Source organism: Leopardus geoffroyi, chromosome C1 (genome assembly GCF_018350155.1).
Source record: "Leopardus geoffroyi isolate Oge1 chromosome C1, O.geoffroyi_Oge1_pat1.0, whole genome shotgun sequence".
NCBI lineage: Eukaryota > Metazoa > Chordata > Mammalia > Carnivora > Felidae > Leopardus > Leopardus geoffroyi.
Genome location: NC_059328.1, coordinates 196,987,611 through 197,014,137, shown reverse-complemented (window position 1 = coordinate 197,014,137; position 26,527 = coordinate 196,987,611). Strand labels below are relative to the sequence as shown.

The window sequence follows — 26,527 nt, the reverse complement described above, 5'->3', positions numbered from 1 at the left end:
TACAGAAAACTTTGGAATAGGAAAAATAATACATATGATTGTAGTGCAGAGTTTTGTACAGTCTGTTTTCCCTCTTTTCTATTATTAGGTCTTATTTAATTTTAGCCATCAAATAATCATTGCCAAATCTTCACTTCTTTTCTACTATAAACATATATTTTAAAATCAGATTTTCTCATATAATAAATGTAAAGAGCTTCTGTATTCTACTTAGGAAAAACTTGTGAAAATATGAACTTTGAGCAGTTGTTTGATACAGGATTTTATCTTTTCAAGCAAAATAAATTAGTATTATGAGTTGAATTTAATTTAAAGGGGTGTAGTTTGGTCCTGGGGCAGATTGTGTATAAGTGAAATAGCCAATTGTCTAAATGGTACAATGTGAAGCAAGCTACAAAACATCTCTTGCCTAAATTATTTCCTACCTGTCACATTGCCAGAGATACCCAACAACAGAATTTCATTCATTAGTAATGCAATGTATGTACATACACTTTGCTAAATTGTTAAGTATTCCTAGACCAGGGATCACCTAAAATAGTCTGGACCCTAAGGAGATTTAGTCTCCTAGATAATGTTTTCTAAACCAATAATTGAAAAGGAGTGAGAATTAGGGCAGTTTAAACTTTAAAAGGAAGGATGAAAGAAACCTATAAAGTAGAAAATATTGTTAAGCAGTGATTTTAAAATGCTTCAGTGGAGGGATATTGGCAGCTAGAGGGCAACATGAAAACATGGCCACATGAGGTGGAGTCCGCAGATCCTGCGGGCATGCTACAAAGGTGGGCCTGGACAGCTAGAGCAGCTTTCCTCAACCTTCTGCACAAAAGTGGTCTTTGTCCTGATAACTCTCATTCATGCTCTTCATGCTGTTGTAGACATTTTCTTGTTTATCCAATTTTACTTGTGTCTATTCCATCACACCACTCTACTTCTCTATGAATGTAAACATTGAGTAACTAACCAGGACCTGGACAATCGTGTCCTCAATTTTAAATGAAAGAAATGGTGAAAAGTATAGCATTAGCCAGTTACTACGAAAAGTTATTAGCAGATGAAAATCACATACAGAACACAGAAGCCCTATCTTTGATCATTGATATTCTCAAGCCGTAAAAGTATTTAGAGTTACCATACTCAGAAAAAATCCTAGAAATATGGGCCCTAATTGCCATCGAAGTCACCACAATAGTATGGGGTATAGGGAAGATGTTTCAAGTTAGGATTATTTATGGTTCCATAGATTCTCCATTTTGGAGAAGATAGTTAAGTTAATTTTGCTAGGAATGATTTCATATTCTGTTTAAAGGGGAAAAAAGTATTAGTAAAAATAAATGTAATCTAAGACAAAGTAATGTATCTTTTATTTTCAGATGTAGACACTCAAAATTGATCTTTCTTTGTGTTTGATTTCCTTAATTTGAAAACTCAACTTTCAAGGTGTTCTTATCCCTTATATTGATTGCCGTTCAGTTACTTAAAAATATTTAATTAGGCTTTCTGTGATTTTGGCATCACACCATCCCCAAAGCTAAATACATGAACAATTGTAATTTCTAAGTATTTCCGTTTTACCATTTTGCATATGAATCTCTTCACATAATTGTTCTTTTAGTTAACTATTGCCCTGAAAATGATGCATCAAAAACCACCCTAGTAAAAGTCAGTAACTTAAAACAACATTTATTCTTATGAATCTATGGTTAGCTAAGGATCTGGTCTGGTGATACAGATTGGCATGATTGGGAAGCTGTGCTTTGAGCATCAGGTCTGTCTGGGATGCACTGAGGCTGTTTTGTTTTTGTGCAATTTGTTCTGAGGTTCAGGTGACGGGATAACAGCATTAGCATTGAAAATTCTTACCATGGCTATGGTGCAGCCCATGAGGGAGAGCAAAAACCTCATGATGCCCCTTAAGGCCTGGACAGAAATAATACATTGTTATTCTAAATGGCAAAGCAGATTATATGGTCAAGCTGAAAGCCAAGTAGTAGGGAAATATCTTTTTCCTACAGAGAGGCATGACAAAAGTTTGTACAAAGGGATCAATAATTTCAGCTAGTAATTCAATTTACCATATTATATTCATGAATCATTATATTATGATTTTTATGTAATATTCCATCAAATACTCATTCCATAATTTTATATAACTCTTTCTAACTACTTGGATGTTTATATGGATTTTGGCTTGTTGTATTACTTACATAATATATCAATGAACATATTTGTGCATTTAGTGTTTTTTTTTTTTTTTGGTTATATTCTTTCATTAACATACTTTCCCAAAAGATGGATTATTTGATTGAAGTGAGTGGAAAAATGTATCACTCTTGAGAGTCACTGCAATATCGTCAGCTATGAATAAGAGACACCTTTTCATCCCAATTATACTGGCTTGGGAAATCTCTAATTCTTGGTGGTTGTTGTTGCTGTTAAAAAAAGAATGAATTAGCACCTCTTTGTCTTTGGTATTCCACTGATGTGAAAAAGTTGAACACATTTTTTAAATGTATTTTTGAGTTGTAAATACCTGCTTTTGAATTGCCCGTTTGTATCTTTTACTCAGTGAACTATTAACAATAACAACTTGAATATAAGATATTTTCCACAAGTACCTTAAACTAAACTCCCATCTAATTCTCAATTTATCATTTCCTTTCCCAAACTGGCTAGTCTCATCTATCCCAAAGTTCAGAATTTATTCAGAAACATGGAATTTGTTTTTCAGTCTTCTTTTTCACCCACATATGAGAACTATGAAAATGTTATTGATCCTATTTCAAATCTACTCATTCTTCCTTCCCCCTGCACTAGCCTAGCTCAGACTAGCCATCCCCAGGCTATTGCAATACCCTTGTTACTGTTCTTTTGGCCTCTAGTTTGACCCAATCCTTTCTCAACATTGCTTCCAGAAATTCTCTACTAACATGAAAATTACAACATACCACTTACAATGTACATTACATCTGAATTACCCATAACACCTTAGAAAAAACATTGAGATCTTTGCGAAAGTCTTCCTGTGTGTCTGCTCCATCTTATGTCTGTGTGCCCTTGCCACATTTGTGCTATGTGTACTCTGGAGACACAGAGCTACTTTTAGTTGGTTCCTAGTTATTCCCACTTTCTCACACCTCCATTTCCTGCAGACACTGGGCATCTTCCCATGTCACCCACACCCCAGTCCTTGTGCCAATGCTGCTCATTCTATAAGCTTCAGACTAAAGCCTTCCCTAATTCCCCCTAGCAGATTCCATACTCTTTTTATTTTCCCATTCAGTTTGTAAATATCTCCATTATAGTGCCTTATCCTGTGGTCATTCATCTCTATGTCTTTCTCTTTATTTGGATAATGTTTTCCTTGTGCTCAGAGACCAGGTCTTTTCATTTTTATATATCTAGCTTTTAGCACAAGGTCTGCCACAAAATGGATAATCATTAAATGGTCTCCAAATTAGCAAATAAGTGAATAATAACTAAATAAATAAATTAAAAAAATTATTGTGTCTAAATAATCATGCATTTATTCTGAGTGACAGATAAATAATGGTATGAGGAGGTTTTAGGAAAGGTTCAAGTCAAGAATTTTATCTTATAGCATCTACAAATAAATAATTCTGAAAGTTAGGTTTGTTACTTTCAAACTTAATGGAAAGTTGAGAAAAATAGTATTTTAAAAATATTACCTTTAGAAATTTAAAACTTTATCACTTACTTATTTTAAAGCAGACATTTTATAAACATATTTGGGATTTTTTTTAATTAAAGACAAGAGCTATATTCTCCCCGTCTTTCTGCTCTTCTTTGTGGCCTTACTTCCCCACTTGTCTGCAAGATATCTGAGCACATGATTCCTCACATAATTTGTCCTCAGTGTGGGCCTGTGGAATAAGTATTTAAAAACATATTCAATGTTTCTTTTTGTAAATAGTTAGATATTTAAGTTAATGTAAATATATAATTTAGTTTTGGTGTACTTATTGCAAGAAAAATGCCTGAATTGCCATTGTTTTTAAAAGTCAGACATATTATCCTTTATTGAATGAGAGATTATCTTTATTTCATGCCCATCTCAGAGTAGTTTTAAAAAAGTAGATAAGCATTTCATGATGTGGGGACCATTGTTAATTGGTATTTCGTGTACTGCAACGCCTTTCTGCCCTGATCACTACAGTCATCTAAGCAACAAATACTAGTAATTCAAAATTGATCTGAGACATCTTGTGGTGTATGGAGATTGCTTGAGTAAAGATGGCTCTCCTCTATTCTCAGCATACCCTATTTTAGGTTTTACCACATTGTATTTAATGAGTATGTGTGAATAAGGCACTGAACAGAATACCTAGCATACAAAAACAGTATATATTTATCAAGATCTCAATTTTCATTTGATTATGATATAAAGAATTTTACCAGCAGAACAGCCAACTGTTATATGGCATTATTTAATGGACGAAATGGGATGAGATAAAAAAGATGTCATGTCATCTTTATTAGTTAAAATGCAGACTCCACTGAGAAATAATGAACCACGTTTTTTTTTCTCTTATATAACAGCCTAAAGACATTCAGCCTAACAGTTCCTATAGCTGACACACATTTACATAATTTGGGGGAGGCCAATTATTTCCATTTTGTGGCACCACCAACCCATTGGATGTTGCTGTCATACGTATAGTTGAAAATCGCTCTCAATCATGTGCTCTTGAGGAAGAGGGAAAGGGGAAAAATAAGGAGACAAAATCCAGGTTGAGCACATCTTGCTTCTGCTGACATCATCACATTGGTCAGGACTTTGTCATGTGGCCACTCTTAGCCTCAGGGAACACTGAGAAATTTCATCCTTATTTTGATGACTATGTGGCCATAAATCTCCATTACTGTGGAAGAAAGTGAAGGAAAGAATTTGAGGAGACAGACAGCAATCTCTGTCATAGCATTAAGGGGTGAAGAGTAAATTTATGATACCTGTGTCAAGTTTGTTCTGGAAAATAAAAACTATCGATTTTTGCATGGTTTATATATATATGTGTACATTTTCTATTTGGTATTTGGTAGAATAATAATCAGATATATTGCAATTGTACCTAAGAGAAATTCACTGAATGTACTAGGATTGCTCACCTTGTCAACCACTCCCCCTCCTTTAACAAGAAAGTACTCTACTCTGTTGAGGCTCCAAATTTGAGAGTTTCTTCCTGTCTTGGGGATTTCCTAAATTTATAGGAGTATCTGAAATGTCAGTATCAGTTCAGTTCTCAGGACTCGAACTCTTTGAAGTCTCTGAGATAGATGCTAGGCAGGCCTAGGTTTTCATGTTTGTTTAAAAGAAATGATCAGCAATAAGAATTCCCCCTGTAACTTTGTGAGATGGACTTTTCAAAGGAAGATCCAGGCACTATAACCAAACAAGGAAAGTACACTCTCACATTAAAACAATCTACAATTATCTAGGCAGGCTGAGTGTAATTACTTAGTTGGATTCAAGCCAGGACATTGAGGCAAATACTGCTACTTTCTCTGAAAGGTACCTTGGGATTTTTAATGGCCACTTATGGTCAAGTCTGGAGTTTTGCATCTCATCTAGAAAATAGTACCTCTGGGAGCATAATGTTTCCAGCTCCATTACTTGCTAACTACTGACAATGTTTCTACAAATAGGGGAAGTAAGTGTTAAATACTGATCACAAGAGTTTGTTCTGTTAATTCATTTCTTGGTTATTTGTTCAGGAGAGTTCTGTGTGTTTTATGGGTGTTTTATGCTTGTTATGGGTGATGGTTGAATGGTATAGTAAAACAATTCTATTTAAAATTAGTTGAGATGTGCAGTTGTGTTTTTTCAGTATCACTGACATGTTTGATAACTTTAAAAAAGCTATTATTTTTTTTTAGAAAATGATGTCAATGTTTTATCATAAACAATACACATTAAGATATATGTATATAATAACAGTATTTTATTAACAGGTAGAATTTTTAGATTTTTATAGCATTATATACCATTAACAAAAAGAAAACAGAACTTTAGTTGTATGCTACATGTAATGAATTAAACATTTTTTTTGGATAAAATTTGTCATGATAATGGAGTCTTTCAAAAATGGAATTTTTGAAGAGTTGAAATTCATAAAAGGAAAAAATTATTTTAGCGTTGTTACTGTTTCTTAACATTTTTGACAGTCTCTAGAAATTTGATAGATTGCTTTCTACCTTACTTTCTTGATCTTTTCAAACTGCTGAAGTTTTTGGCAAAACAAGGAAACATAACCCTGAGGAAAGTCAAACACTTTTCTTCCTATAGGAAAGTTATATTTATGAAAATATATTTTTTATTGTAAAAATATTTTCATAATTATAACACTATATTTTTTAAGTTGTATGTCAAACCTAGTTAATAGATGCACTGCTATTATTCTATTTGATTGTCACAATAACTTTTAAAAAGTTGCTTTTCTTTGCCAGAAATTTGCTTTTCTCTGAAATTTAAAAGTACTTAAATTTGACCTTGACTTTTCCACTTGTGAAGACCATGCATATAGAGAATATTTTACACTTTTTTAAATGAATAGGATCACCATACTATTTATGGTGGGAGGAACAAGAGGCACTATTTATAATTACTCTGAGGGGCAAACATGTATCAACTGACCCTAGAAATCAGATGGATGACCACACTACCTGTGGTGTGTTCAGTCACAGTTTGATTTCTGCATTCATGTGTGTGGATATACAATTGAATAAAGTCAGATGATATAGTGACTATGACCATAAGCTCTAGAATGCTGCCTGTAATTATATTCTGACACAATAACGCTGGAACATAATTGAGAAACTTTTAGAATGCTTTGCTCATTTATTAAATCAGATATTATAGACATCCAACTCAAAGACTATGATTCACTGGGGGAGTGGGTTTCTACCTCTTGTGAAATCTTTACATTAATACCTCTATATTATTCTACTTATTTTGTGTGAAATTTCCTATAATTTTGAAGATTTAATTTTAACATATTACCTGAATATTCTGCATCTGTTATGTATATGATGTAATTATAGGCTACATATTAGTATACTTATAGTAATTATATATACACATACAAACATCTCATCGTTTAGCAGTAATTATGATGTCTCCATAAACATCATCTCATGTATCCTTATGTAGCACTGAGTAGCAACACTATACACTTTTTCTGATGACTACAGTGAAGCTCAGAGTTTTACCAACATTATCTGGATGATAAGTAGGGTATTTTGTTCCAGCATTAGATGTATGTATTATGAATGTATTTTAAACCATTTGCATTCAAACTGTATTTAGACTTCTGTATTCTTGATTTTTTTTTTTTTGGCTCATGTATTCATGAAGTTATTTGTATATTTTAAAACTCTTTAAAAACATGTTTATAATTGCTGCATAGTATTTAGCATATGTATGCCCCATATTTTATTAATTAGCCCACTAATGCTGGACTTTTTGCAAATTTTTATTTTAAATTTATATATAAACCTCTTAAAATATTCATTTATATGATTTTTGTCCAATTCTCTGATGAAAAGAGAGTGGCCAATCTATTGTTCTTGATGCTTATTGACAAATTAATTTTGAGAGTAGTTTTAACATTACTATTTCTAAATAGTCAGGTTTTCTAAAAAGTTAGGAGACTCAAGTGGCAAGTTTCTCAGAGGAATTATGGAGACTATGTCACTGTCCCTTCCTGAAGAGTTAAGTCAATTAACTTTTACAGTTTTAGAATAGGGACAGATTTCAGTTTTAGAATAGGGACAGTACTATGGTATTGACAGTACTATATATATATATATATATATGTGTGTGTGTGTGTGTGTGTGTGTGTTTTAATATTGATGTGTTAAAAAAACATTCATTGAATGCAAAAATATATGGGATAACATCTATGTGTGTTAAGCACAAAGAATTTCCTTGAAAAAAAGGCAACATATGAAATAGAATATTGACTATTTCCTGTGACAATGATGTAAGCAAAGAAGGTACCGTAGAACTAACTGATTACTGTTAGATTTCTTTCTTTTCATTTTGTACCTCCCAAGCTTTAGTATTTCAGAGGTTTCAAAGCAATCACAGTATTGCAACTCAAGAGCCACATGTCACTATGACAGTTGACAACATATTACCCTGGCCTCAGAGACTTCCTTATACATGGCCAATCCTGAATTGTTTAACTTTGTTTCTCTATTTATTTTAAAGACAAATAATAACAATAGAGAGTCCAGAAATAAACACATATACATATAATTAACCAATTTATGACAAAGGAGCCAAATATACGATGGGAAAATGGCAGTGTCTTCAGTACATTGTGTTGGAAAAACTGGATAGCCACATGCAAAAGAAACTGGAGACTATCTTATACAATACACAAAAATTAACTCAAAATGGATTAAAGACTTTAATATAATACCTGAAACCATAAAACTCTTAGAAGAAAACATAGGTGGTAAGTTCCTTGACATTGGTCTTGGCAATGATTTTTTTCTTATCTGATACCAACAGCAAAGTTAATAAAAATAAAAAATAACTGGCGAAACTACATCAGACTAAAAACCTCTTCACAGGAAAGGAAGTTATCAACAAACTGTAAAGCATCCTACTGAATGGGGGAAAATATTTTCAAATTATGTATCTGATAAGGGATTAATATCCAAAATATATAAATAATTTATACAACCCAGTAGCAAAATAAATAAATACATAAATAAATAAATAAACCCTGATTGAAAAATAGGCAGAAAATCTGAATAGACATTTTTTTTCCCAAAGAAGATGTAACAGATAGCCAACAAGTACATGAAAAGATGCGGTACATCACTAATCATCAGGAAAATGCGAATCAAAACCACAATGAGATATCAACTCAAACCTGTTAGAATGCCTATTATCAAAAAGATAAGAAATCAGTGTTACCAAGGATGTAAAGAAAAGAGAACCTTTACGCACTGTTTGAGGGAATGTAACTTGGAGCAGCCACTATGAAAATGTATGGAGGTTCCTCAAAAAAATTATGATCTATATGATCTTAATTATATGTGGAATCTAAAACAAAACTAAACAAACAAAAAAACTAAGCTCATAGATACAGAGAACAGATTGTTGGTTGCCAGAGGTGGGAGTGCGTAAAAGGGGGAAGGGGGTTGTATGGTACAAACTTCCATTTATGAAATAAATAAGCCATGGTGATGTAATGTACAGAATGGTGGATATAGTTAATAATACTATATTGCACACTTGGAAGTTGCTAAAACAATAGATCTTAACATTCTCATCACAAGAAAAAAATGTTGTAACCATATATTGTGACTAAATGTTAACCTCATATTTTTGTGCTGGTCATTTCACAATATACACAAATAGTGAATCATATGTTATATACCTGAAACTAATATTAAATGTCAACCACATTATAATATTATATTAATTATATTATATCATATCATATTATGTTATGTCAGTTATGCATCAATTTAAAAATTAATATCTTCACCTGGTTAACATAAACAACCTCTGCTTTACTTAATGTCTAGCCCCTTAAAGCTGTTTCTTCTGATGGTTATCAATGTAGGTCTTGAATATGTTTTTTCCTTGTTTCATCCATCTTACACATTATCTATTAAAGAGAATATATCATCAACCTTGACAATTTTGTTCTTTAACTATAAAAGATACTATATCCCTTTGTTTAAAAATTGAAAATCAATATAGAGTATGTTATCATAATTTTTGAAAGATCATTTGTGGCAGAGACAAAAAGAAAGAACTTTATATTTATTTTCTTGTGCAGTCTTTTGTTTGTAGTGATGTTTTCGCTTGACTTCCATTTTCTTTCAGTATTTGTTTTTAGTATAGTCCAGTGTCAGTCCCCTTTCTTTCTGAAGACCAGTCTCCTTAGACTTGCCGTGTTATTTCACCAAATCTATATTAGTTTGTCTAGGTCTGCTACATCCTGATACTTTAACCACTTTCTGCATCATATATTTTCTATTTTGTTGCTTTCTCCCTTATTATCTTGAAGAATGTCTTCATTCATGTTCCTAAAAAAAAAAAAGAAAGAAAGAAAATATGAAGGGTAAATTTACTAGGTAAATTTACTGTATCTAAAAATGTATCTTTTATTTTTTTAAGTTTATTTAATTATTTTGAGAAAGCATCAGCAGGGAAAGCATAGTGGGGAAGGAGAGAGAGTCCCAAGCAGGTGCTACACTGTCAGCACAGAGCCCTATGTGGGACTTAGATTCATGAAAACTATGAGATTTTGACCAGAGCAGAAACCAAGAGTCAGATGCTTGACTGCCTGAGCTTCCCAGGTGCCCCTAAAAACGTATATTGTATACTAATAATTTATTGATGCTGTTGATTGATGGGTTTAGAATGCTAAGCTAAAAATAATTTTACTTAGTATTTGAAATATACTTTTTAAGATAGAGTGCCCCTGTTGAGAAGTGTAATATTATTTTCCTATTTCTTCGATAATTCTCTATGTGGTTTTGGTTCTGTTTCTGGAAACTTTCCTATTGACCTTGGATATATCCTTTATGTCTTTCTTTCATTTTTCTTTCTGTGTTTCCTCTACTTTCTGGAAGAGTTTTATGCTCAATTTTATGCTCCAACATTTCTATTATTTTTCATTGGAAATGATGTATTTAATTTTTAAGAACATGTGTTCTTTCATTGGTTGTTCCTTCTTATAGGATTTTCTTTTTAGTTCCCACAGATTTTCCCCTAAATGATCTGAAGATATTAACAACACATCTTTTAAAGTTTTTTTTTAATGTTTATTTATTTTTAAAAGAGACAGAGACAGAATGTGAGTGGGGGAGGGGCAGAGAGAGAGAGGGAGACACAGAATCCAAAGCAGGATCCAGGCTCTGAGCTGTCAGCACTGAGCCCCATGTGGGGCTCAAACTCATGAACCGTGAGATCATGACCTGAGCCAAAGTCTGACATTTAACTGACTGAGCCACCCAGGTGCCACTAACAATATAATTTTTGAAGCTCCACTACTTATGTTTATTTGAAGTTGGCTTCACCACTTAAAAAATCTTGGCCATTAATATTATAAAGATTATATTTTGGTTTTGAAAAGATTACACTGATAGACTGTGGTAAATTTATTGGTCAGAAACAGAAGAATAAGCAAAGAGACATAGTGCAATTATCTAGCCAAGAGTTTGGAAAAGGGGCCACCCATCTCTTGAAAGACAAAGGACAAATCATGTATGTTGTAAATAATATATGTTGACAAAGTATTTTAAATGAATACTTCTCTCTTTACTCTCTTTATATTTGTCTATCATCATAGTCTCTATACATATTTTCTTTCTTTGACTTTAAATGCTGTTTGCTTTCTCTAGAAACTACAGTTAACCTCAGGTATTTCCTTAGATCTTTGTTGTAACTTTTCTCTGTAATCATATCTGAAAAAAAAAATGGCCTTAGAGATCACAGACGTATGGCAGATAAAGGCTGACTGGAATCCTTTTGAAATGGTTCTACCCTCTGCTCAGAGGTAGAGAGAACACTCACTATTGGGAAGAAGAGTTGATGCAGAAGGACTCTCTACAGCCATATCCCATCAAAATTGACATGAGAGGGAAGCTATAGCATGAAAGCAAAACAAAACAAAAACCTGAGATATGGATCTAGTGGAAAGAGCCCAAGCCTCCTAAAATTTCTGTCGTCCTAAGTGTAGAGAAGAAATCAGTGTGTGGTTCCCAGAAGTCTTCAGGTAACCCTGACATTTTGGGGGGAGCAGAAGTAAAAACAACTGGCAGCTAAAATGTTGCCTTCAGCCTACCTCTGGCTGAGAGTATCCTACTTGTCTGATGTCAGTTCCTGAAATTTCTTTCTTTTGAGACTGATGAATGGAATAAATTGTTTGGAATTTTTTTTGGCCTTTTGATTTCAGTGGTGGTAGGATCTGAACATCTCTCAATTCATTTCTTCCCAAAGAACAAGTGCCTATTATGTAGAAATCAATATAATTTTTTAGCAGAACCTAATTCAGAATTATGAAATATACAGGTTGAAACTTCTTTCCTCCTTTCCACCTGTACTCTCCAAGGATCAAGTGTCTATCCTCACCTTATTGACTGATTCAGGACCAACAAAGTCTGGGAGTATATTCCTGACTGCAACTATATTTTTTTCTATTTTTGCTCCCTTTATCTAAATTATAATTTAACTTTCCAGTATCCTTTTGTCCTTAGTTTTCTTTGTGCTATTAAGTTAATCCTATAAATAAGTCTGTGCTAATATAACAGCCAGTTACTGAACTTCATCTTTCAGGTGACCTATAAGCCTTCGCCTATTTGAAATTCACATGTGGTTTCAGTGGTGGGAGTGTGATGTGATGTAGTGATATTTCAGCAGCACACATCTCAAACCTTCATAACATAGCAGAGGCTTCTTCCACCTCCATTACAACAAATGGGGATCACAAACAGAATGAAAAGGAGGTATAGAATCCATTGCATTCTAGACTCCATTCTTCACATAAGTATAGGAAATTTTGCACTTTTCTTTCCTCTTTCATGAGTTATATATGTAACTTCCTCACTTTCCCTTTCCATTCTATATCAGTAGGTAGAGGAGCTAATAAGACTTGATGGATGAGATCTTATCTCAGTATGGTTATTGATATAATTATTGAGGAATCCCTAGATTTATTTACTTAATACACCAGATGCATGGGGCGTCTGGGTGGCTCAGTCAGTTAAGCATGAGACTCTGGATTTCAGTTCAGCTCATGATCCATGGTCCTGAGATTGAGCCCTGCATAGGGCTCCATGCTGGTCATAGAGCCTGTTTAATATTTCTTTCTCTCCCCCTGCTCCACCCCTGTTAGTGCACATGTCCACACCCTCTTTCGCTGTCACAAATTAATTAATTAATTAAAAAAAAAATAGATCCAGTAAACTACTAGCTTTGCTTTGCATAGAGAATGTTTAAAAATTGGGGCATTTCCCAATAAATTCTGGATTTGGGCCCCTGTAAACAAAACTGAGCTCCAGCAGCCCGAGCCCTGATGTCACATAGTCTGTTGGTAACGTTCCTGTTGAGCTGGGCAGCCACTGCTCCTTTGTCTGCAACAAGTTTGCTCTCCATTTTGTCACACTTCCAACCCACTCTCCTTCACCTTATGCTTTTAAGACAAACCCCTAGAAGATGTTTGAATTTAAGTCAGCATTTTGTTTTTAGCATTTAATTTTCAATTAGGGCATTTAAAAGAGGAGGTGCTATAGAATTCATTATTGTCTAGACTGTTTAGCAATAACTTAATATAAGCTACATACATAAAAGTACAGGACATTTGTGATCTTTGCTTTTTACAATATTTTTGCCCATCTACTTTTTCAAAAATAGTCTTTTTAAAAATCTTTTCAATGAGTGAGGATGTACTTCGAATTGACTTCTCTTTACTTCTGAAATGTTGGTTTACATAAAAAATTTAATGGGATACATTTTTCTATTATTAATATGCATATGCCACCTGTCAGCTGAATAGATCCAAAATTGCTTATTAACAAAATTGAGTGAATAAATGGATAAAATGTATAAATAAATGAACTTCTACACTTTAGGATGTCTACATTGTGTGGAAGGATTTTCCTTGAAAATGTGCCAACTTTTTTTTTAAACTTTTGGATCACATCTTATTATCCTAGCTGTAATTAGAAATCTTGTGAAATTAAGAACTATTAAATTCAATGAGTTTTCAGCATCGGAAATTTGCCCAGAGGCACCCTGCCGATGGGTCTGCTTAGGTTTGGGTTTTCATAGAGTTCTCCCTCCTCTCCTCTTATTGATTCTAAAAGGGAGCGTCTCTTCCACTTAGCTAATTAATTACACCTGCCAAAAAGCAGATGGTTCTGCAGGCTTTGAAGCATGGAAATAGCTAGGTGCATATCAGCTAGCTTAAGCTCCCTTCAGTTGGAATTTAGATTATGACTTTTGAAACTGCAAAGAAAATAAAATATTACATAATTACAAAAAATATTTAAATGTTTTTATTTAAAAAATATATATACTTTAAGGTATAAACTATCCTTTTTAAAAAATCAACACAAACACACTTTTAAAATAATTATGTTTATCATCTAGTTTGGAACAATGCTTGCCAGATGTTGCCATCTAATTGTTCTGAGCTCTGAAATAAAATGAAACTAGAGGAGCAGGGCCATTTAGAAAATTGTTAAAAACAGTTCTCAAAATATTACAGCTTTTTAGTAAATAATGTTTTTGTGTTGTTGTTTAATGGTAAGAAAAAATATATATATAACAATGGTAAAAGTAAAAATGAGGGCATTTAGTGATACTCCTACTAATATCCCCACTTGTACTCCACATTTTTATTCTAGTCTGGTTAGTCTTCTTTATTTTTCTTCCCCCTGTATTTCAAACGAGGTAGCTTTAAATAAAGATTATCACTGGAGCTTAATTTTCTATGTAAAATTCTTTCAGATATGACATAGTTATATAAATACATCCTACAAAAAAGTAAATTGGGTATAGAATATGAATGCACACAAGATAATCTATGAAATATTCTCTTTAGTAAGGTCATATTAAATTATCTCCTTTAAGTCTTTCTGAATTCACAATTATTTTCATAAAATTTCTAAAAATATTGTCTTTAATTCTACTTTATGTGTGAAAAGTTTTAGTTTAGGACTTTATACTTTGAAAGATGATGTCATTAAAATTGAACATATTTTTTGTTAGAGGTTGAATAAAAATAAAAGTTCTTCTACATACAATATGTTATTACTTGCTTTCTCAATACATTTCTATAATTAATGTAAATAAAATTAATATTCCAAACTCCCAAATAAAATCACCTCCCTCCTTTTCCACTATTTTTTTCTTTTTCACTATTTTCAATAAAAGCAATCTGATAGATATGTTTAAAGATGGATATATTATTTCATATTAAAAAGGATATTTAAAAAATTTTTTTTTGTTTTTTTTATTTTGAGAGAGAGGCAGTGCAAGTCGGGGAGGGGCAAAGAGAAAGGGAAAGAAAGAATCCCAAGCAGGCTGTGGAGCTCAAATTCATGAAACGCAAGATCATGACCTGAGCCAAAACCAGGAGTCAGACACTTAACCTACTGAGCCACCCAGGCACCCCAGAGGATGATTTTTTAGAATGTATGCCTTAAGAAGATACCTCAATCTTCTTGTACTATTGAGGGGTGTGCAATTTAATTCATTAAGTTTGCCTACAGAAAGGATTTGTGATAAAGCTATATTTAACCATATGTTTTAATTTTGAATTCATTTCTTTTCTACCATATGAGCTTTACTTCATTTGCCTTTAAAATTAACAGGATATTAAAGTTAATGTTAAAATAAACTTTCATTAATTTGACTTCACTAATTTGAATGCTTTGTTCTTTTGCTCTTTGTATTAATTGTTCAACAGCAATAGGTAAAAACAAAACAAAACAAAACAAAACAAAAAACAAAACAAAAAAACAGCATTATAAGGATATTGCAGATTTGGCTAGGAGACCCAAATGCCCTACACATTTAAGTTATCCATTTTCATATTTTCAGAAATGCAGTTGCAAAGCACATAAAGGCAGATCCTACTCAGGCTATGATTTTGGGTAAGGTAATTAAAAATCATTGTGCCCTATTCATTAAAACAGAACTTCCAAGGACTAAGCATAGATAATGTTCCCATAGTACTTGAAAATATTAAAGTTGCCTTTCTTTCTTTTTTTTTTTTAATTCAGTCTTTTTACTCATTTGAAGGGCTTTTCCTTAAGTAGGCTGAATTCTTGAAGTTTTATCGTGCTGCCTTTCCTATGTGTCTACTTTCAACAGAGCCAAAAGGAATGCACCTCCAATGATGAGGTTGGGATATAATCCAAATATCTAACAGAGCAAAGATTTTTTTTTTCAATGCATAATTTTTCATGTAGAAAAGAAACCTTAAAAGCATAATTTTACCTTTCAACTCAATAAAATATTTTCAGAAAGGACTTCAGGGAAATTACTTTCAGTTCTTAATCATACTTAGAAGTAGATTATATAATTTAGAGTTGTACCTCCTCTCTGCTTAAACTTTATTTTTCCCTTTAAATCTCTCCACCTTTTCTCCTATTGTGGAAGAATAAAAGGTTTAAAAGCAGGATCTCAACCCAGCAGTTAATGAGTTGGAATCCTAGTTCTCTAGAACTCTCACCAGTTATTTAGCTCTCTAAACTTCTGTAAAATAAGACTAGTAATAATTACCCGGTAGGACTTCTGTAAGGATTAAGAGAAATATTGCATTATAAAGATGTTCAGGTAATGATAGCATTTACCAAGAGGCACTAGAGTGAAGTGGTTAACCATGGGCTTTGGAGCCTGTTATGCAGGCATTTGAATCCGAACTTGACCCCTATTGTGTGAAGTATTCAGCACCTTCCTTAATCATTTTGTGTCTCATTTGTTATGCCATTGGGGCATAAAGTCCCACCCAGAAAAAGAAAATTCTGAATGTAAGGATGTTAAGTAATTTTATGGATGTCCAGAACATTCTAAAAGGCATCTGAAACTCAAATAAGTTGAAACTAATTTTTTAAAATGAAAAATAATAAATAAATAAATAAATAAATAAACTTTTAAAAATAAGCAAACACAAACCTACATATTCTAATTTTGCCTAACTATACTGCCCCTGTTCTAGCTCTCTCAGAAGTGTATTTATTTATGAGAGCAAACAGAAAAGATAGTTAAGCAGGATAGAAGAAATTTGCTGGCCAGAGAACTTTTCCTGTTTTCCTAATAATAATGATGCATCAATTGAACATTTGCTCTATAACAGACCCTATGGTGAGCATTTACGTATGTGAACTCTTTCTCCTTACACTTGCCCTAGCAGAGAGGTATTATTAATGTCTATTTTATAGATAAAGGACTAAGGCTTAGAGAGAATAAGTGATGTGACTGAATGCCTACAGGTGACTTTGGTGGAGACATGGTTATCCTGTCTCACACAATAGCCTGTGCAGAATTTATGTACTAGAAGTCTTCTCTTCTTGAATGTTGGTAGTTGACTGACACATCTGACATTGTGAGGCATATTGACACTTGAATCATTTCTTTATGTCCAGCCTCAAAGAGCAGCCAAGTATCTGAAATAAATTTTGAATCCTATTTATTAACCCAAGAAAATGGAATAGAAATGCATCTAGAATAAAAGTGCTTCTTGGGGTGCCTGGGTGGCTCAGTCGGTTGAGCGTCTGACTTTGGCTCAGGTCGTGATCTCACGGTCCATGAGTTCGAGCCCCGTGTCGGGCTCTGTGCTGACAGCTCGGAGCCTGGAGCCTGCTTCGGATTCTGTGTCTCCCTCTCCATCCCTTCACCACTCATACTCTGCCTCTGTCTCTGTCTCTCTCTCTCTTTGAAAAATAAATAAACATTAGACAGAATAAATTTAGAATAAAAGTGCATCTGAACCTAGAAGACATGATAATAAAGTTACACAACTATACCAAGGGTAGCAGATCCTATTCTGACATTGAATGTCACGATATGAAAATAATATTTATAATGGGGAAAAATGAGAGTGGTTCTAGGAATCATAGGATATAATGATTCATTAGAAATGATATACATACTTTCTGCAGAAATTTTTGTTTTTTTTTTCCCTCAGATATTTTAAATACCTACCTTTAACTCTTAAAATCTCTGAGCAAATATAGTATTTGGTTACATTTTGTCTTTCTTCCAGAGTAATGGCCTTTGTTTCCTTATATAAAGCAGCGGTATTATTATAGTAATGCTTGTTACGCATCTAATTTTTATTATGCATTTTATTGATTTAATTTTAAAAATTTAATAAATTTAAACAGAACTGTGGAGCAGTCCCACCTCCCTGCTCAACCCTGAGCCACACAGATGTGTTTAGTTGCGTTCTGTGTTTCCTAATTAATCCATCCTGCTGCAGTAAAAATGTCAGACCCTTGCAATTGAAGAGGAGGGCTCAGTTTACATGCCTCTGTCCTTTGGCATTTACTCTCATTTCTTTGCAGCACAGTAGTAGTGGCAATGAATGGAAAGGTCACCAGGAAATTGCCAGCAGAGACATTGCAACCTGTGATCTATGTGCCACCCTGAATTAAACAGAGGGAAATCTAACAGCTCTAAATGTTGTCACAGAATGTAGTTACCGACATGACAAGAAATGACTCAAAGGGTTAACTCAACTAGGTATCCAGAATTACTCAGTGTGGGAAAAATAGTAGTTACAGAATTTATGTTCTTGTTCTCGGGAACAATCTGTCTTATGAAATACAGATAGCCCGATTTTTTATTAACCAACTTTGAAGTACATGTAATAATATTTTAGTTCAATGTATCTAGTTCTAAAATTACTACACTATGCACCAAACTTCACTTATGAAGATTTCACGTGATTCTCAGACGTTTTCACTTGGTCTTCTCACCTCCCAAAAAATCCAGGCTTCAACCAATGTGTATATATTTTTAAATGCTTTGGATAAAGGAGGTTCCTGATGTACATTAATAATTTAATTTGAAATAGCTACCATTTTTTGAGTACCAGATGCTTTATATACATAATTGTAATTCTCAATATAACCAAGCAAAGTAAATATTATTGTTCCTATTTTGTAGATAGTAGAAAAGAAACTGTAACATGTCTGAAATCACACAGGTAAAAAAAAATAAAGATGTGCTTAAAAAATTAACTAATCTATAAATAAATTGTGGCATATTCATATAATGGAACAGTACAATAAAAATGAACAAATTACTAGTACGGGCAACAGCATAAATAATCTCAAAAACATTATTTTGAATAAAAGAAGGCAAGAAAAAATATGTAGTGCATGATTCCACTTGTATAAGCTTAATACACAGGCAAAAGTAATCTGTGGTGATGGAAGTCAGAACAGTGGCTTTGGGGGCTTGATTGGGAAGGAGTAAGGGAACATTTCTGAAGTGGCAGCAATTTTCTGTGTCTTTATCTGGGTTGCGGTTACATGGATATAGATGTACAAACACTGTATGCATGCATATGTAAAACAGAGAGCTTAAGATTCATGTAGTTTACTGCATGTAATGTATAATAATTTAAAACTTCATACAAACTAATCTAAGTACAAAGATATTTCTGTGTTTTGCCATGCTATTTGATATGTCACATTTTGAAACCAATGCTTTATAAAATGATACTCCTATTCAATCATTTTTTCCTAATTTTCTCCAGATTAAAACTCTATTTTAAAAAATCAACTTAATTTGATTTAGACCTAAATGTGAGTTTTTAAAGTGTCATAGTATCAGCTTCTGGGAAATCTTATTTTGTGACTTATTTACTTTCTTATTTTGTAAAATGGTGTTTTTATTTATTATTTTTAACATCACTTTAACAAATAGACCTTTTAGCAAGGACACCCAGGTCTCCAAGCTATGTATTTGATATTTTTAGTATTTTTATATAGCCTTTAAAAAATTCTGATGTTTGAAATAATATTATAATCATTTTACAAGATTAGGTCATTCTTCTTTCTCTTGCTTTACCTTTTATTTCAAGTCTTAGCTTGCCAGCAACAAATATACATAACAGTATTATTTGTCATTACTGTCATCGGGACAATTATACTTTTCTGAAATACTCTAAAGAAGTAGTGAGGAAATCACACATTGTGAGAAGAATTATTAAAACTATACAAACTAATATTGTAGGTGAGATATTTGAAAGTGACCTTGCAGCATATCCCAGGCTTATTGTATTAAAGCCTATAAATAAAAGGGACAAATCATTTCTGGGTACTAATATGACTTTCCCTCTTATTGGTAATGAAAACATTGAACTCTACTGATTTGTTCTACTGAAGCTATTACATTTTCTGGAAACTTGGAGCAGTTATTTAAGAGGATTGTTGTCTGTAATGAGGGTTTTCTAGTAGATAGAGGAATAAAAATATTTGATCTTTATGTAAAGATCAAAAGATAATGAATTTCTCAGTCTTTTTATATACCTTTGATTATGTTCATCTTTATCAGAGAGATATTTACTTTGAATTTTTCATTCATCTTTCAGAATTCATACTTTGTTCTTTGTTTATATAATTATTGGTATAGTTTTAATATATTTTCTAATATATCTTAAAGTATTATTTTCAAAACATTGAGTCACATTCCCCAACAAAAAGCCAAATAGTTAGGAGGGTAGCATCTGGTAGGTTAATTTACTCAGTTATTTGTTAATAACCTCAAATAGAGATCAGGTTTTCCACAGTGCTTTGTGGAAACACAAAGTGTTTCACATTTGTGAAAGTGTTTCACTTACACACAGTAAGTGTTTCACCATTGAAAGACCCTTCCTCAAGTAAACAACAACCTCTTACATGAAAACCACACTTTAAAAATAATATTTGAGACTAAATTAATAATTGGGGAAGTGAAAATTAAAGTGTTACCACATCACACCAATCAGAATGGCTACCATGGTGGGGGTGGGGGGTGGTGGTAAGGAACAAGAAAAAAGAACAAAAAGAAATAGGGGTTGACAAGGTTAAGAAGCAAGTAGATTGCACAAACACTACTGATGGGAATATAAATTGGTAAAAAGTACTTTGGAAAACTGATTGTCACTATGGTCCAACAATTACATTTCTAAGTATGTATGCAGTATAAATGTGTACATATGATTACCAAAAGTCATATTCTAGGATGTTAATAGTAGCACTATTTGTAATAGCCCAAATGTGGAAGGTATTCAAAGGCCCATCAGTGTAGGATGGACAAAGCATTCAGTACCAAATAGCAATGAAAATGAACAATGTGGATGAATTCTGTAAACATAGTGCTGAGCAAAGTAGAGCCAGATAAGAAAGAAAGATAAAGATTCCTTGAGGGAGTGATGTGAGGAAGAAAGCGTAAGGAAGGCTTCTATGATGATGGAATATTCTATTTCTTGATCTGGGTGCTGGCTACATAAGTATGTTCCATTTGTAAAAATGCATTGTATATGATATATGTACATCTGTGTACATATGTTATACTTCAGTGATAAAGTTTGAAAAAAATATTTGTTGAAGTTACAAGATTTATGTTTTATAAGTATCCAGAAGATGCAGGGAGCTTTCTTTTGAGTCAGTATGACAGAAACTGCTTGTTGTGTCCCAACATCCATTACCACCGACTCGCTTTTAAACAATATATGAAGTTTAGCTAATCATATGACCACTCATGAATAAATTCACGTAGCTAACAGCTCGGCACAAGGAAGGTATGAAATTAGTCCTTATTCAGTGACTGCATGGACCTTCCTTAAGAGACAACATGTGTTCATCCTCTGTTCTTCATGCTTTCCTTCATCTTTTGCATGGGAGTTACCAGGTAGAAATGCCTCTTTTATTAAAGATTGTGGAGCAATAAGATGGAATGGATTCTGGGACCCTGATGACTGTGAATTATCCATAATAGCTTTGAATTACCAAGACAGACTTTTATATGAACTGAAAATAAATAAGTAAATAAATAGTGTTATATTTTAAAGACATTAAGATTTAAATAAATAAATAAATCTCTATCTTCTTTAAAATATAATATAATACTAAGTAATACAAAGTTATTATGAATACATAGAAAAAGAACTACTCTTGTTTATACCAATGAGTAAACAACTACTTAAGTAATTACTGATTATAAAGTATAGTATAATCAACAACTGTGTGACTGATATTGTGAGTCCAATATTTCCATTACTTCCACTATAGAGTTGAGCAAACTGAGTTTCATAAAGGCCTTCAAGGTCATACATCTTGCAAACAGAAAACTAGATTTTGAACTTAGTTTTACCCAGTTCTCTAGATTCAGTGTCATTGCCTTTGCACTCAAAGCCCTGAAAGTGGAAGATAGATTTATCTATCATCTACCTATCTACCCAGCCACCTACTTATAGCATATGTATCTATCTTATCTGACCAGCCACTTACTTATATAGTATATGTATCTACCTACCTGTAGTATAGAATGTATTATGACTCTAATATGCAAGATGAATTTGTGGTGAGGGTGATCTAGAAGGAAAAAGTTTAATCTGGAATGAGGTGGTAGAATCTGAATTAAGGAATAGCAGTGGATGTAAAAAGAATGGGACAAATCAAGAGACATTATGAGAAATTTTACATAGAATATCATGACCAGTTAAATATAGAGTTGAATGAATTAATGACAAGTGTCAAGTTTGGAGTCTAATTGACTTTTACAGCATGCTATTCTGATTTTAACTGAAATAAGGAACAGGGGGAGTACAAGTTTGGGAGAAATTATTAGAGGAAAAATATTAAACATGTTGGCACATACAACAGAATTATGTAATGAAGTTAGAGAACAATTTGAGAAGGAAATCTCTTATTCATAATTCAAAGACAGTTACAAGACAAAATTTATTTTTAAAATTTTCCAGAGAACTCCAGTGAGTTTAAGTGGATTACTACTTCCCTGATAGGAAGAATTAATACATTAAAATTACACTAATTTCATTCAACATTTTATGTGACTTCTAATGTGAGCATTATCTAGTACATGAGGAGGAAATATCACTTATATTATGCCACCAAGTCAGCAGCTAACAACTTTTTACAAATGTCAGTCATGTTCTCAAGATGTTGTGATTGTCATTATAATTATCAAAAACATTTGAATTTCTATTTCTTTTTTGGCACTAATGCCACAGAAAGATGTATGTCACGGTTCTTATCCTCTAGAGGTTTACAATAGGGGAGATAAGACAAGTACACAAAAGAATAAAGAAGGTGGGGAGTATTTGCTCTGTTAAGTGAGTGGTTCAGATAATCAGTGTTATAAGTAGTTAACCTCCAAAAACTAGACAGTCATAGTGGACTTCTCAGAGGAGTTAGGACTTGAGCTGAAACATAATGAAAGCAACAAATTATACACTGAAACATTTTGGAGAGCATTACTGAGCTCCATTCAATTGGAATCAAGACATTTTTGCTATTATTTTCTATTTTAAGCTGATTTTCAGCCAATGAATCTAATCATTTCTTTTTGAAATTGCCTTGCTTGGGTCGAAAAACTGTCCACCGTTATTTCCTAGCATTCATTCAGAATCCGCATCCATGAGCTTTTGACTCTGATCATTGAGCTGAAATACAGAAGGTTACATCACTCATTTACATTATCACCCTCTCCCCACTCCCAATACAAATGTGACATTTCAATTTTGCACACTTCAACTCTCCTTAAATCATCTGTATAAAAACTTCAAGGCTTGATTGATGATGAATGAGCCATTGTCTCCTCAAGCACCCGCTTCTCATTAGCCTTTAGAGTCTCAGCTTATTAATAATGAACCTTGAGGGCTGACCCAGTGGGGTAGCAGCAATTCATTGTGCTCCCAGCTGAAAGGTCTGGGTTTGAGAAAGATATGGGAATCTTTGGACCAAGTCCATTCCAGAGATGATGTATTAAGTATCACAGGTGGATGATGTGAGCTATATTACTTTTGTATCATTATCTGCCAACAGACTTGTGTGGCGTAAGGTGATGACAGTGAGAAAGATACATTGCTTTATGTCTGAAAAAACCCAGTGACTTCTTCCTATAGCTTCATCTTGGAAAATGGACTTTTGCCACTTTGGATTTTGATTTCATCATTGTGACCTTTGGTTTGGATAGGCAATATAAGTCTGATATATGGATTATTCAGACATTCCCATGGTAATTAGACAAGTACAATATCTCTAATCTTTATTTATTCTGATTATCATTTTAATTCTAAGGTTGACCTGTATCTGTTCCCATGCAAAATAAGGCATTTAGATGTATAATCAGGGATTGAGGTTAAATATTTCCTTCTTGTTTATTTGACTTTCTTATACTATTATCTTTGGAATCTTTGTAGTAGAAGTAAAATGTTTACTGTTGATACCAATCATGTAGACTATAGTGGAATATGGCAAATTGCATTTAAAATTATCATCTTTATTTTGTAAAAAAAAAAACAAGAGAAAGACATTCAATCTTATTTATTTTATGAAATAGTTGCAAATTGTGCATGAGGTCAAAGCAATTTTGTCGACTTCTTAAACTAAGTAAGGAGGTCATATTAATCTGTATTTTCAGCAGGGATACTACATCACAATTAGGCTATTCCAAAAGAGGCAAGGGGAATAAAGCCACAATTTGGTATTTTATCACGTTTTCTTTTGAGAGAATATATTTGCAAAATGTCAATGATTGTCTTAATGGTTACTCATCCTCAAATTCACTATAATAACTAGCATTTGAAAAGAAATGAAGAATGTGAAAAACTTATTTAAATAACACAAACATTTCCTTCTTCATTAGACTCATGCGAATGGGAAATCAAGGGAAGTAATGGTCAGTCAAATGGACAATCTTTATGGATTGGAAAGCTAAGACGCAAGTACTTTATGTCCTTTGTAAAATGTCATATTGGCACTTTACACCTTTCTAAAAAAGAATTTAAGGAACCATATGAGGTAGATTTACAGTTCAATATAAAAACATGCTTTTCGACTTTGTGTAACATATGGCTAGGTAATTTGCACAGGTTTCAGGAAATTTGGTGTGTCCAGGATAGGTCAAAATCATCATTTTTTACTTGATAAATGATAATAGAATTTGATGCACAGAACAGATTTAGGGATAACAATGAATGTAACTAACTGTGATTTAAAATATCAAACATACTACTTGCATAATTTTTTACATTATCAATTATAAACATTTTATATAATAAAAGCCATTTATCTTTTAACCTACAAAAACTCTACCTTCACATTTATATTTTTAATTTTCCCTATATTCAAGATACTATATATTTATTGGCCTACTCATATATGGTTTTCTATAATCAAGATATTATATCTTATTTCATGAAGCAAATATTTATCATGTATCTGCTTTTTGCTCGACACTGGGGATACAGTTTAGACCCAAACAGAAATGACCTCTGAAAATGTAGAACCAGTTCAGATAACCTGTAGTGTTTATGGGAAAAAAAAAATAACTTCCATTTTTACTTTGATCTGATCAGAATATAATTTAAAATTAAGAGCTACAACAGAAGTAAATTGATCAATGTTGGTAGCAAATTACACGTAACTATTCTCTTTTAAGTTCAATTTAACAAATATTTGTTGATTAGTTATTGCTTCAGGTTTGATATATATAGATACAGCACTGAAAAATATCCCTTGCCTTCATGGAGTTTAGTCTAATATTTCAAATATAAATTATGTACTATATATGTTAAATTCAACATATTGGAGAGTAATGTGGATTACAATTTACTTATTCTATTTGCAAAAGGATTCAATTTTTTTTACTTGACTTGCATGCATTAATCTAGTAGGAAATGTTTGAGACACAAAACTGTTTAAGTGTTTACATGAATTTTTCAATAATTAAATGATACTTTTTCATAGAATATCAATTTCATATGTTATGATATTCAATTGTGGCATTTATTAAAAAGACACAGTTCTGTTTTGTAAACTTGCTGGCTATGATTTAAAAAATATATACCAGTTTTTTTTTTTTCTATCAATTATTGCAATGACCAAGAATCTATTTGTGTTTTTCTGAATTTTCTGTGATATATTTCCTACCATGGAAGTCAAATACAATGGAATGGGATTTACCTTGAGCTCATTTATTTATTCAACATTATTTATGTCTTTTCACTTTTCTAGGCTTTGTGCATCTTTATTTGAAAATCATACATTTGCACAACATTTTCTATCTTACTTAGACTTCCTCTTTTTTGTCATGGTTTAAAATTTTAATAATCACTTTGTTGCATTATTTTTTAAATGTTTATTTATTTATTTATTTATTTATTTATTTATTTGAGAGAGAGAGAGAGAGAGTGTGTGTGTATGTGTGTGTGTGTGAGTGGGGGAGGTGCAGAGAGAGAGGGAGATACAGAGTCTGAAGCAGGTCCAGATTCAAAAGCTCACAGGTTCCAAGCTGTCAGCACAGAGCCTGACATGGAGCTTGAACTCACTAACCACTGAGATCATGACCTGAGCTGAAGTCAGACACTTAGCTGGCTGAGCAACCCAGGCACCCCTTACTTTATTCCCTTCTAACGGAAGGGAAGTTCTTGGTGTAACACAGATGGTACCGTCCAATAAGCCTTTCATGGAACTTGTATACAACTCTGCTGTTCTTGTATGTTGGCAAAGAAATCTAAAGTATAATCAGACATTCTTCTGGTATCTTCCTGGATAAATGTCTTACCAAGCTTTTGTTTTTCTAATCCTTGTCCCGCTTTCTAATCTAAAAATGCAGCTTATAGTCAACCAAGGCAAAAACATTAGGGATCCCTTTTGTCTAGTAAATAATCTGTGTCCTTAACAACTTTCTTACAGGTCAGTATATTCCCCTAGCATCTTTCTTAGTTCAGAAATAAATCCAATTTAATATCTCACCACAAAACATATTACATTAATGTTTAAAAAATTGTAT

General features: G+C 32.8%; 1 protein-coding gene and 1 non-coding gene across 7 annotated transcripts in view; both read left to right on the top strand.

Annotated features, from left to right (window-relative positions):
- The window catches only part of ERBB4 (erb-b2 receptor tyrosine kinase 4), a 1,138,739-nt gene that overhangs the window by 730,800 nt on the left and 381,412 nt on the right, over nt 1-26,527 (top strand). The gene's annotated exons all lie outside the window — the stretch shown is intronic.
- On the top strand, nt 17,245-17,329 carry TRNAQ-UUG. Its single transcript has one exon. It is a non-coding gene; the product is annotated as a tRNA-Gln (tRNA).